At 50.8% G+C, this 9,181-nt stretch overlaps 1 protein-coding gene across 3 annotated transcripts in view; it reads left to right on the top strand.

The window, feature by feature from the left end:
- The first annotated feature begins 6,323 nt into the window (after positions 1 to 6,323).
- The window catches only part of GDPD5 (glycerophosphodiester phosphodiesterase domain containing 5), a 194,276-nt gene continuing 191,418 nt past the window's right edge, over positions 6,324 to 9,181 (top strand). For 2 of the 3 annotated variants that reach the window (XM_063327275.1, XM_063327247.1), the window contains exon 1: positions 6,324 to 6,568. The gene's annotated coding sequence lies outside the window, so the exon portion shown is untranslated. Of the gene's footprint in view, positions 6,569 to 8,427; positions 8,447 to 9,181 lie in introns of those variants that run through there. The other variant, XM_063327265.1, reaches the window with a different exon arrangement.

The raw sequence follows: 9,181 nt of genomic DNA, 5'->3' as shown, positions 1-9,181 counted from the left end.
CTGGTTTAACTCCTTGCCTCTCAGCCGAGCTGGAAGGGGAGCCACTAATCCAGGCTTACATCCAGATATTTATTTTACTCCCCCACTAATTGAACACAGCCATGAATGTCTCTGGCACCCGTAGATGTTTCGTAATGAAGGCTGATATGTGAGGCAATATGGGATTTTGTACTAATGCATGCCTATTTTTTTTCCCCTGTAGCATTTTCCCTTGTATTTATCCTAAGCTTCATAGGAAGAACAGGAGCTGAGGGTTATAGACGGGTTCATTGCTTCCAATTGTGATTTAACATGGGGAAAAACACCAACAAATAAAAGGTCAAAAGCTTGGGATACAGGACTGAGACTTGCCACCAACTCAGTTGTGGGTACCCTTGGTGGCAATGGCTGTCCTTGTCAATTAGAATCATAGAATTGTTAGGGTTGGAAGGGACCTTAAAGATCATCTAGTTCCAACCCCCTGCCCTGGGCAGGGACACCTCCCACTAGACCAGGCTGCTCAGAGCCCCATCCAGTCTGGCCTTAAAAACTTCCAGGGATGGGGCTTCCACCACCTCTGGGCAACCTGTTCCAGCGTCTCACCACCCTCATGGTGAAAAAATGAAGATGTCTGCACAAGGTCATGCACCACTTCCCACCTCACCTTCATCCAGGAGGCAGTGGATAGGCTGATCAGACCCATGTTTCTCCAACCAAGCCCTTTGAAGGGCTGTGGTGCCAGTCCAGGAGCTGTTTGCATAAGACATTGCTACAGGGCAATGCCCTTTATGGCTTCAGAGGGAAAGGAGGGCACAGGGCGCTCTTCATCCTGCGAAACCTTGCTGGAGACAGACATCCCTCATCTTGCCATTGGACCACCATCACCACCAAAGACTCCTCCAGATCTTCTCATCTTTTGACAACCAAGCTCTCCCTCTCCACCATCCCTATGTTGCCTCTTTGAAGGCAACATCCACAGACAATTGATGCTTCCTACAATCCACTGTTTGGACCTTGCCAGCTTTATCCTTACTCTGTTGGGAAAGTAAAGCTTCTTCTCCTGAGTTTACAGAGTCACTCACTGGGAAAGTTCATACTTTGCTCCCGAGGAATTGATTTGGAGGATGGTGGTGAAGAGGCCGTCCGCATGGGGAGAAGGGGCTGTGATAGCCAATGGCGTGATCGAATGCTGGTTAATCTTTTCCCAGGTGTACTCTGGTTGCCTGTTCAAGGGCTCGACTGCACCTTTCTGATAGGAAAGAAGAGGAAATACCTCGTGTGACCAGCCTGATAATAGACCTAATGTCATATTCTGCATTAATTTATATAAACCAGCCTATATTTAAATACCATCCCTGCAGCAGAGGAGCCCCTGGTTTGCAATAAAGGCATCAAATGGGGAGACTTCTGCTTCTGTTCATCACTTTTCCTGGTCGTTCCTCCAAACAGATTAAAAAAAATCCCAACTCTGTTTGTCTTCTCAATTGACTTTGTTGTTGACTTCCAGCTGCTTGGTCTATGTGAAGATGTGCTCAGGGCTAATTTTATCCTGATGACACGCCACAAAGTATTTTATTCTGACGGTGGGGAAGGGATGCAGGGCGCTGACTGTAATTCTCTTTTCCAGACTGTGCCAGGACAAAATTAGTCCTATTTATTTATTTATTTATTTATTTTTTTCACGACTGTTTGGACCAGCGATACGGTCACAGTTTCTCCCCCACACTGGAAGACTTCGGTGCAGTGATTCGGGGAGTCTAAAGGTGGCTGGGACCTGATTTACCTGCAGCAATAATCCGTGCCGCGGTGGCTTTCCTCCTATTTAAATACATTCATCTTATCTCCTGGAAGGGTTGTGGGGCTGCTGGTTAACCTACCACAGAGCAGGCAAACACAGCTATTGTGCAAACAGGCAAAGTGTTTCCTGGCTTAGTGGACAAACGATATCTTTGTCTCCAGTTGCTGGGTAACATCAAACATTCCCGTATTCGCCCTCGGTGATCTCTTGAGCCCACCGCCGCTCCTGCTGCAGGGATGGATACCTTGCACGGCCTTGTTGGGGCAGCCCAATGAGAAAAAAAGGGTGAAGGAGAGGTTGAAATACAGAGGATGGAGTAGCAAAATAGCTCTGTGAGGTCTCCCTGTAAATGTCATTATGGTAAAATAATTGTGCCTAAGGGGCCGCTTGCAATCAACACCCTCCTGACACTTATTAAGAGGCAGAAAGGCCTCGGAGAAAGAGCTGGGAAAAAGCACCTTAAAGAAAATATTCGCAGCACAAACACAGGAAAGCACAGATCTCCCTCCTGTTTGCCCTGCATTCCCCGAGTATTTGCTTGGGCAAAACAATAGCGTGTCCCTTACCAGGCTTCCTTCCCCTCGCCCGGGGCTGGTTGGATGCTGATGGCTACGGGTCAGCCGTGGCAGGGATTTACCTCCCGCCGGCTTCGCCACCACGCACAGGGCAGGCAGACGGACAGACATACACGTCTTGGGTCGCTTCCTGCCAGACGTCTTCTAGATAAATTTGGCCTGGCTTTTGTCACTCTTCGTTTTCTTCTTCTGCAAAGTGGAGATAGTATTGCAAATCTCCAAGCATCACTTAGGGCCCTCCACCCCAGGTGTGGCCTCAGGACCCTCCATCCAGATGAGGTATCGGCTACATCGTCAATTAATCAGATGCTCCTTGCTCTTCCCCAAAAAGCCAGCCATGGAGGAATCTGCTGTGCTTTCACCATGCCCTGACTTGTTTCCCAAACCTTCCTACAGTTACCTTCCCTTAGCACAGCAGCAAACGCAGAAAAGTGACATCCAAAATGACATAAAGAAGGATCAAGACACCAAAAAAAATCCACTTCTGGGTCGTCAGAAGGGCTCAGGCAAGTGTTTCTCCAGCAAAGTCTTCCCTCCCATGAGTCTGGAAGGAGGAAAAGAAGATTTTTCCTCTGTCTATGGAGGGGATGAAAACAGTTTTGCTTGAAGGAGGGTGATGTTGTGGTTAAGGACCGTTCAGCCCCTTCCCTCTGCTCCCACTCCCGCAGAAAACCGCAGCATCTCCTTCACCGTCCCTCCTGAAGTACCAAAGCGTCGTTTCCTCTAAGGCTTTGCACATGATGCCCTTCTGCGTTGCCAGATCTCCAGTCTCGTATTTCCTCGCCAGAAAATGAAAAATTTCCCTTCTGCACCAGTTTTTCCCTACCATAAGTGTATAACAAAACGCTTTCGGGACGTGGTGTGAAATCTGCCGACGCTTGAAACTTGCCCCTGGTTCGAGGCACCGGCGCTGAGCTGGGTCAGTAAAAAGGGATCACACGCTGTGAGTGCCACAGGAGTACCAAGGGGATTAATGAGGGTTTTATAGGTGCATCGTTTTGAAATTAACGTGGCTGGGGGAATATGGTGAGGAATAAGCACAGCAGAAACCTTATCCGTGCCAAAGGGAGATATTTAAAATAGCTCTGAGCATTCAAGGCTCTAAGCATGGGATAAGGAACTTTTAAATCTGAAAACAACTTTCCCGATGCAAAATTGCACCTATTTTCCTAGAAGCTGTCTCGAAATTCATATGAAATTTCCTTCCGTCAGCCGCTCTGTGACTTTTTCTTTTGACATCTCACAGCCTTTAGCAGCCAAAGTGCTGCCAACCGCGGGGAGAGATGGTTTTTCTGCTCTTCATTCCCCTCTTCACAGCTGCGTGGAGGTGGCTTGGAAAGGAAACCTTCCTCAGCCCGGCATCCCGGGGAGGAGCCTGTGTCGGATTCAACTGGCCAAGACGAAGAAATATTCTGAAAATGTGCAAACTCCCCATTCTTTTCGGAGGCATTTTGCTCAGCAAATGGATGCTTAAAAAGCAAATTACTGGCTGACGTTCGGAGCAGCTGCAGCTTTTCTGGAACCTCATGAGTTAGAAGAATATTTTCTTCCGGTGCCAGAAGAAAATGTTTTTCCCTTGATCTTACAAATGGCCTGACTATTTCTGCTGAAATTAAAAGGAGACCATCCATAGCATGTAAAATTTCATCACTGGTGTTTGAAGTCTGGCAAAGTCACAAGGACCTACGGTCATGGTCAAAATCCCCCCATCTGTCCCGTCCCCCCCTACACATCCACCCTTGATCCTGCGGGAAAACCCATCCTAAAGCCCTGCAATGGACCCTGCGACCAGGCGGTGAGTCAAACGCTGTCGTGGGATGTCTTTTCATCAGGATTTAAGATAATCACAGCTCTGAGGGACTTCTGATTTTGAAACGCCTGCCGTCAGCAGCACCGTGAGGAAAAGCGTTTGGCAAACGCCTACCAGGACCGCCGCCTGCGTCGCAACCCCGCGTCTCTTCTGCTGCGGCTGGGGATCGTCACTTTGGATCAGACTTTATCTTCTGCTTTTTCACCTCCAGCCTTTTCCTGCAGGCGAGGGTTCCCTGCCGGTGGGTGCAGCTCCTTGGGTTATTTCTACGCCTCTTAGGAAGAAGAGAGACATTTGCTAGCGAGCCAGCGGCTTTGTCTGCCTCGGTAAAAAGGAGCCTGGCATCTGTCTCACACTTGCTTGTTATTTTGACAGCACATCTCCTCCTTTTGCTCCTTTTGAACCATGCCCACTTCCAGGGCTGGCTCCGAGAATGGGCCAGAGTGGTGGAAAATGGCCAATTTGCAGAAAGAAAGGGATCCATTGCTCTCAGGTGAGTCTTTTGCCACCTTGCATCAAGAAGGGCAAAAAATTCCCCCCAAGGATACGGCTCAGTGTTGTCCACAGTGCTGGGCAGCCCTGGACATCCTTCTCACCCCGATTCACCCGCGCTGTCGCAGCGCGTAGAAAACAAGTCCTGAGCATGGTGTAGACACATCAAAACACTCATCCCTTCCCCAAACTGCTACAACTTGAGGATGCTACAACCCCAGGATGCCCACAGCGTGTAGATGAGGTCCACGGGACCCATGCATGGTGCACATACCCGCTTGGGAGATCGGGATCTAATGTAAGATCAAATGCAGGGGATGAAAGTGGATGGAAAAATAACTGATGGGTGGGTTGGAAAGGGCACATTTACAAGAGCAGGAGAAATCAGGAGGCTGCAAAGCGCAAACCTGTAACTGACCCCTTTCATCCTCCTCCATCCACCCAGGTGGGAACACCCTGCTGTGCAAAACACCCCTCCTAGCAGGCCTTGAGATGTGATTGCCTTCGATATAAAAATAGAAATATGAATGATGTATTTTCCCTCTTAACCACTCTGGTCCCTGCTGCCAAGCGGGGATTTACTGGTGCCCAGTTAGCAGCAGCCTGGGGGCGTATAGGGGCACATATTTGCTCTAACCTGCGGAGGTTTTCCAGGTTAGCTTTTTATTTGAGCTACACCCTACGTGTGTGTGTGTATGTACATTGTCCCTGTAGTGGACCATTTCCAGACATCCTGGTCCAGAGGAGGAAAATGGGGGTGGATGAAGGCCACGGAGAGGTGCTGTGGGATGAAGCCGGGCGTTTGCTGCCCTTTTGGCATTTCCCAGCCCCATGGGATCATACCAAGCACCCCATGGCTTTCCCAGCCCCTCGAGGCTCCCAGTGACAAGGTTTGGGGCAGCACCATGGCAGGATGAAAAGGCTTTTCCCTTGGTAGAGGTGCCCCCAACCCTTCTCTTGGTAGGGGACCCCCCAAACCTGCACCCTTGGGGCATCCCACCATGGCGGGGTTTGCTCACATAGAATCATAGAATCATGGAATTGCTGAAGTTGGAAGGGACCTTTCAGGTCATCAAGTCCAACCATCAGTCTAATGCTGACAAAAACCATCACTAAACTCTATCTCTAAGCACTATGTCTACCTGGCTTTTAAATCCCTCCGGGGATGGTGACTCCACCACTGCCCTGGGCAGCCCCTTCCAATGCTTGACAACCCTTTCAGGGAAGAAATTTTTCCTAATGTCCATCCTAAACCTCCCCTGGCGCAACTTGAGGCCGTTTCCTCTTGTCCCATGGCCTGTTCCTTGGGAGAAGAGCCCGACCCCCCCTGGCTACCCCCTCCTTTCAGGGCGTTGTAGAGAGCGAGAAGGTCTCCCCTCAGCCTCCTTTTCTCCAGGCTGAACACCCCCAGCTCCCTCAGCCGCTCCTCACAAGACTTGTGCTCCAGACCCCTCACCAGCTCCGGTGCCCTTCTCTGGACCCCTCAGGGATCCTTCAGGGACGGGTATCCCCTGCCAGGTATCCATTAGGGACACCCCAAAAAAGAGATGCTGCCTGCCTTTGAGTGCAGCATGCCTCCTCCTCCTCCTCCTTCTCCTCCTCCTCTTCTTCTTCCTCCTCCTGCCGCCGCCGCTGTCCGGGGCGGAGCCGCCCGCCCCAGCTCCCGCCCCGCTCCCGGGAGCGGAGCGGCGGAGCCGAGCCCAGCCGCGCCGGGCTGCGGGGACGGGGACGCCGCCGTGTCACCTCCCTCCCGCTCCTTCGCTGTCCCCATCCCACCCTCTGCCAGGGGACGGTTCCCCCCCCCACCACCCCCCCACCCCCGACCCCCGCCGGCCTCGCTGCCGGGGGGAGCATCGCTCGGCGGGGCAGGAGTCCCCCTCCCCCGGGGCTCGGAGGATCTCCCAGCGGCGGCAGGTAAAGGGTTGCACTGGTTGGACTGGGAGGAAGGGGGGGGCCCTTTGCACCCCGCCCCCCCCGCCCCGTCCGGCGAGGGGAGTGCAGGGTGCCCCGGGGGTGCGTGTGTGGTGCTGATCCGGGGGGGGTGGGTGTTGGGTGTGCGACAGATACGCCGGATTTGACCCCCCAAAAGGTGTTTCTTTTCCCCAAAAGGTGTTTTTTTTTTTTTCCCCAAAAGGTGTTTCCTCTCCCCAACGGGGTATCCTTGTCCTCCGCGCCCCCCCCCCCCCCCCGAAAACGGTGTCTCCCCTCCCCTCTGTGGGTGGCTCACCTGGCTGGGAGCATCCCAAGCAAAGTTGGGATGTCATGGGGTGCTACCACGCGGTGGGGGACACGGGTGGCCACCCACCCAGGGTACCCCCCTCGGTTCTCCATGACACCCCCCCCCCGGCCCCCCAGTTTCCAGGGTGTGGATCTGGCCACCCCCTTTTCTCCTTTAGGCTCTGCTTGTTTTACAGGTAACGCTTCATTTTATACGCCGCTCTCAAAATAATGGCATCCGCAGTGTCCCGCGGCCCCAGGGTTGTCCGGTGCTGTAAAATCCCGAGGCAGCAAAATCCCAAGAGGGATTTATTGCCTCTTGCCCGGCCAGGGGAGCACCCTGTGCCCATCGAACACCCGGACTCTCCTCACACCCTCTAAGGATGCGACAGGGATGTTCTGGGTGGCTCTTGGGGACATCCCTCTGGAGCAAAGCCCCGTGTTGAAGACCCCAAATTTCTTTCCAGGAGTGAGAAGAGAGGGTGGATGTAGAGGGTATTATTTTGTCTTGATGCCTGGCGAAGAAATGGCTCGGAAAAAGGAGTAATTCAGGAAAAAGTGGGGAAAAACATAATCTCCTTGCTGTTTTATTGAAGCTCTCTCCCAAGTCCTGTATATTCACCGCCTAGAAAACTGGGCGTTGAGGAGTTGGAGTGGAAATGTGAGCTTTCCTCTGGAAAAGGTCTGTTGTAGCAATTCCTGGTGTTGAAGCTGTGAAATTTCACCCCCGGCGAGATGGAAATGGGGATTCTTCAGCCAGAAAAAAACCTGGCTTTGTCAAACTCGCCATGCTTTGGGTTTTCAGGGGTGGGTCTGTACGGCCGCTATTATTACTTGTAATCGTGTTGGCTTAAGGGTTATTTTGGGGCTGGAAAGGGATTAAGGATAGACGATTGGAACAGTCATGACCATGCTGCATGTGAAATTAAAAAAAAATATTGAATTATGGTTCTCTTTGTCCCCATGTGAAGGAAAAGGAGTGCTAACAGTGAGCCTGTACAGGTTTCTCTCCGTTAGAAAGTTATGCTGTGCATGGAGAATGTTAAACCTGACTACGCTGTTCGGATGCTGTATTCTCCTCCTGGGGTGCTCCCAACTGGCAGGAAACTTGGAATGTTGCTTCTTAGCAAGCAGAAGTTAGACCGGTGCTTTTTCGTAAAGAGCTTTTTTTGGGGGGGGGGGGGTTGGATCACCCAGCGATGCAGGATAAATGCCTTTTTCTCTTCTTTCCTCCTGAGAAATTCCTGGCTTGCACTTGGCAGGTGGGGCTGGGGAAAAGCTGAAGTATAAATGGATTTCCTGCCTTGCATTTTGTCTGGCATGTCTACGTTCGCCAGGCATCAGATGGCTACGGAAAGCGGTCCATTAATGCATTATACAGCCTTTATCCACCCGGGCAGCGATGCATCCTGAATCCTTGCAGCCTGCTATTTTAACGTATATTCCTCCGTCCAGGCTTGAAGCGTCTTCACACCGATATCCCAGCAATATTTAGCTGCAGAATATTTCTCTGTGATTTAGGAGGTGCTTCTTCAGTGGCAAACACAAGCTCTGCTTTGAGGAGTTAATTTTAGAGTGGGTGTCTCTGTCAAGCTGTACTTTTTCTATTAAATAAGCATGTTCTGCACGTTACGCTCTTCCCGGCGATGAATTCTGTACTTGGAGGCGAAGCATGACTGATGTTTGTCTTGTGCGTCGACAACGAGCGGCGCAAAGAAAATGAGTTCTGGTTCCATGAATTTATTTGGTGTCGGGTTGTAGATTCAGAAACCGCTGGCTTGGAATTAATGATAAAAGGTTTAGTTTTTGCAAGGCAACAAATTGCTTTTATGAACCAGGAAGATTATACCGAGATACTGAACCAGCTGGAAGGGCCAAGGGACTATTTGTTGCACTTTTATACATAAAGTGCCATGTATATTTGATCTCAAGTGACTGCATTAAAATTGCCGTGGCGTTTCACGCTGCTCAGTGCCAAAATAAGTATATTTAGGGTTTTGCGCTTTTTTTTTTTATTTTTAATGTGTGGGTTACAGTAACTCATGGTTGCAACTGGCGTCGTAGGTTGAGGTCAATGTGCTGGTAGCAGATGGCTCATTCACCCTGTTGTTTGCTTTAGAGGCACTTTGATGCTCGCAGGTGGTGGAAGTTAGATCTGGGTCCCTTTCTAACAGACACACCTGCAGGGAATATTGTCCTTTAACTTGCTTTGTAAATCTTCCTGAGGGTGAAGATAAAAAGGTATGGTTGCGCCTTTGAAATACTCGTGGCATTGGTGCTATACAGCTATGGAAGGTTGGTTATCCCTAA

Source organism: Chroicocephalus ridibundus, chromosome 1, assembly GCF_963924245.1.
Source record: "Chroicocephalus ridibundus chromosome 1, bChrRid1.1, whole genome shotgun sequence".
In the NCBI taxonomy this organism is placed as follows: domain Eukaryota; kingdom Metazoa; phylum Chordata; class Aves; order Charadriiformes; family Laridae; genus Chroicocephalus; species Chroicocephalus ridibundus.
The sequence above is the reverse complement of the archived record's forward strand: the minus strand, read 5'-3'. Positions and strand labels throughout refer to the sequence as shown.